General features: G+C 42.1%; 1 non-coding gene across 1 annotated transcript; it reads left to right on the top strand.

Moving 5' to 3' along the window:
• The first annotated feature begins 3,215 nt into the window (after nucleotides 1-3,215).
• LOC112699777 (small nucleolar RNA R71) lies at nucleotides 3,216-3,319 on the top strand. Its single transcript, XR_003152715.1, has one exon. It is a non-coding gene; the product is annotated as a small nucleolar RNA R71 (small nucleolar RNA).
• The last annotated feature ends 514 nt before the right edge of the window (nucleotides 3,320-3,833 follow it).

Below are 3,833 nucleotides of genomic sequence, written 5' to 3'. Positions count from 1 at the left end.
TCTTCTTAGTTGAACTGGCTTGCCTTTGGAGTCTCTTTTCCATTGAGCTCCTTCCACGCATATGTCCATAAGGACTTGGTCCAACCTTTGATTAAAGTTGACCCTTCTAGTGTAGGGGCGTACATCTTCTTGCATCATGGGCAAGTGGAACGCCAACCTCACATTCTCCGGACTAAAATCTAAGTATTTCCCCGAACCATTGTGAGATAATTCTTTGGACTCAGGTTCATACTTTGATCATGGTTCTTAGTGATCCATGCATTGGCATAGAATTCTTGAACCATTAAGATTCTGACTTGTTGCATGGGGTTGGTTAGGACTTCCCAACCTCTTCTTCGGATCTCATGTCGGATTTCCGGATACTCATTTTTCTTGAGCATGAAAGGGACCTCCGGGATCACCTTCTTCTTTGCCACAACATCATAGAAGTGGTCTTGATGGCTTTTGGAGATGAATCTTTCCATCTCCCATGACTCGGAGGTGGAAGCTTTTATCTTCCCTTTTCCTTTTCTAGAGGATTCTCTGGCCTTAGGTGCCGTTGATGGTAATGGAAAACAAAAAAGATTATGCTTTGACCACACCAAACTTAAAATATTGCTCGCCCTCGAGCAAGAGAAGAAAGAAGAGGAGAGGAAGAAGAAGAAATATGGAGGAGAGGGAGAGATGGTGTTTCGGCCAAGGTGTAGAAGAGGGGGTTTGTGTTGTGTGAAAATAAAGTAGAAGGGAAGGGTATATATAGGGAGGGGAGAGGGTGTAGTTTCGGTCATTTAGGGTGGGATTGGGTGGGAAAGTGTTTTTGAATTTTGAAGGTAGGTGGGGTTTATGGGGAAGAGTGGATGGATATGAGTGGTGAAGGAGGTAATTGGGAAGAGAGATTGAAGTTGTTGGGAAGTGTGATATGGGGAAGAGTGTTATAGGATTAGGAGGTAAGGTGGGAATATGTTAGGTGGGGATCCTGTGGGGTCCACAGTTCCTGAGATGATCCTGTGGGGTCCACAGATCCTGAGATGTCAAGGAATTACATCCCTGCACCAATTAGGCATGTAAAATGCCTTTGCACACCATTCTGGCGTTTAAACGCCAAGATGATGCACACTCTGGGCGTTCAACGCCCATGTGTAGCATGTTTCTGGCGTTGAATGCCAGTTCCATGCTTGTTACTGGCGTTCAGCGCCAGCTTTCCTCAAGGCACATTCCTGTCGTTCAAATGCCAGAATGTTGCTTGTTTCTGGCGTTCAGCACCAGATTCATGCTCTGTTCTGGCGTTGAACGCCAGCCAGATGCTCCTTACTGGCGTTGAACGCCAGTCTGTCCTCCCTCCAGGGTGTGATTTTTCTTCTGCTGTTTTTGATTCTGTATTTAATTTTTATATTTTTTTCATGACTCCACATGATCATGTACCTAATAAAACACAAAATAACAATAAAATAAAATAAAATAAAAATTAGATAAATAACATTGGGTTGCCTCCCAACAAGCGCTTCTTTAATGTCAATAGATTGACAGTGGGCTCTCATGGAGCCACAAGGTGATCGGGTCAATGTTGTATAGTCCCAACACCAAACTTAGAGTTTGGATATGGGGTCTTAACACCAAACTTAGAGTTTGGTTGTGGCCTCCCAACACCAAACTTAGAGTTTGACTGTGGGGGCTCTTCTTGACTCTGAACTGAGAGAAGCTCTTCATGCTTACTCTCTTTTGTCACAGAGGGATGACCATGTGCCTTAAACACAAGGTAGTCCCCATTCAATTGAAGGACTAATTTACCTCTGTTGACATCTATCACTGCTCCTGCTGTAGCTAGGAAAGGTCTTCCAAGGATGATGCATTCATCCTCTTCCTTCCTAGTGTCTAAGATTATGAAATCAGCAAGGATGTAAAGGCCTTCAACCTTTACTATCACGTCCTCTACTATTCCGTAAGCTTGTCTCAATGACTTGTCTGCCAATTGTAATGAGAACAAGGTAGGTTGTACCTCAATGATCCCCAGCTTCTCCATTACAGAGAGTGGCATAAGATTTATCCCTGACCCCAGATCACATAGAGCTTTTTCAAAGGTAATGGTGCATATGGTACAAGGTATTAAGAACTTGCCAGGATCTAGTCTCTTTTGAGGTAAAATTTGCTGAACCCAGGTATCTAGTTCATTAATGAGCAAGGGAGGTTCACTTTCCCAAGTCTCATTACCAAATAACTTGGCATTCAGCTTTATGATAGCTCCTAAATATTGAGCAACTTGCTCTCCAATCACATCTTCATCCTCCTCTGAGGAAGAATAGTCTTCAGAGCTCATGAATGGCAGAAGAAGATTTAATGGAATCTCTATGGTCTCTATATGAGCCTTAGATTCCTTTGGATCCTTAATAGGAAACTCCTTCTTGCTTGAGAGATGTCCCAGGAGGTCTTCCTCACTAGGATTTTCGTCCTTCTCCTCCCTTGTGCATTCGGCCATATTGATCACATCAATGGTCTTGCACTCTCCTTTTGGATTCTCTTCTGTATTGCTTGGGAGAATACTGGGAGGAGTTTCAATGACTTTCTTACTCAGCTGGCCCACTTGTGCCTCCAGATTTCTGATGGAGGATCTTGTTTCACTCATGAAACTGAAAGTGGCTTTTGACAGATTAGAGACTAGATTGGCTAAATTAGAAGTGTTTTGTTCAGAATTCTCTGTCTGTTGCTGAGAAGATGATCGAAAAGGCTTGCTATTGCTCAGCCTATTGCGTCCACCATTGTTGAAGCCTTGTTGAGGCTTTTGTTGATCCTTCCATGAGAAATTTGGATGATTTCTCCATGATGAATTATAGGTGTTTCCATAAGGTTCACCCATGTAATTAACCTCTGCCATTGCAGGGTTTTCAGGATCATAAGCTTCTTCAGAAGCTGCCTCTTTAGTACTGTTGGATGTATTTTGCCATCCATTCAGACTTTGAGAGATCATGTTGACTTGCTGAGTCAACACTTTATTCTGAGCCAATATGGTATTCAGAGCATCAATTTCAAGAACTCCCTTCCTCTGAGGTGTCCCATTATTTACGGAATTCCTCTCAGAAGTGTACATGAATTGGTTATTTGCAACCATGTCAATGAGTTCTTGAGCCTCTTCAGGTGTTTTCTTTAGGTGAATAGATCCACCTGCAGAATGGTCCAATGACATTTTCGAAAACTTAGATAGACCATAATAGAATATATCTAATATGGTCCATTCTGAAAACATGTCAGATGGACACCTTTTGGTCAACTGCTTGTATCTTTCCCAAGCTTCATAGAGGGATTCACCATCTTTTTGTTTAAAGGTCTGAACATCCACTCTAAGCTTGCTCAGCTTTTGAGGAGGAAAGAATTTATCCAAGAAAGCCGTGACCAGCTTATCCCAGGAGTCCAGGCTATCCTTAGGTTGTGAATCTAACCATATTCTAGCTCTGTCTCTCACAGTAAAAGGGAAAAGCATGAGTCTGTAGACTTCAGGATCAACTCCATTCGTCTTAACAGTCTCACAAATCTGCAAGAACTCAGTTAAAAACTGGTAAGGATCTTTAGATGAAAATCCATAAAACTTGTAGTTCTGTTGCATTAAAGTAACTAGTTGAGGTTTAAGCTCAAAATTATTGGCTCCAATGGCAGGAATGGAGATGCTTCTTCCATCAAATTTGGACGTGGGCTTAGTAAAATCACCAATCATCCTCCTTGCATTATCATTATTGGGTTCGGCTGCCATCTCCTTCTCTTGTTCAAAAATTTCTGAAAGGATACTTCTGGATTGTTGTAATTTAGCTTCTCTTAGTTTCCTCTTCAGAGTCCTTTTGATGACAAGTCATCATATACCCATTTTT

Source organism: Arachis hypogaea, chromosome 6 (genome assembly GCF_003086295.3).
Source record: "Arachis hypogaea cultivar Tifrunner chromosome 6, arahy.Tifrunner.gnm2.J5K5, whole genome shotgun sequence".
Taxonomy (NCBI): Eukaryota; Viridiplantae; Streptophyta; class Magnoliopsida; order Fabales; family Fabaceae; genus Arachis; species Arachis hypogaea.
This window is presented reverse-complemented; position numbering and strand designations above follow the sequence as displayed.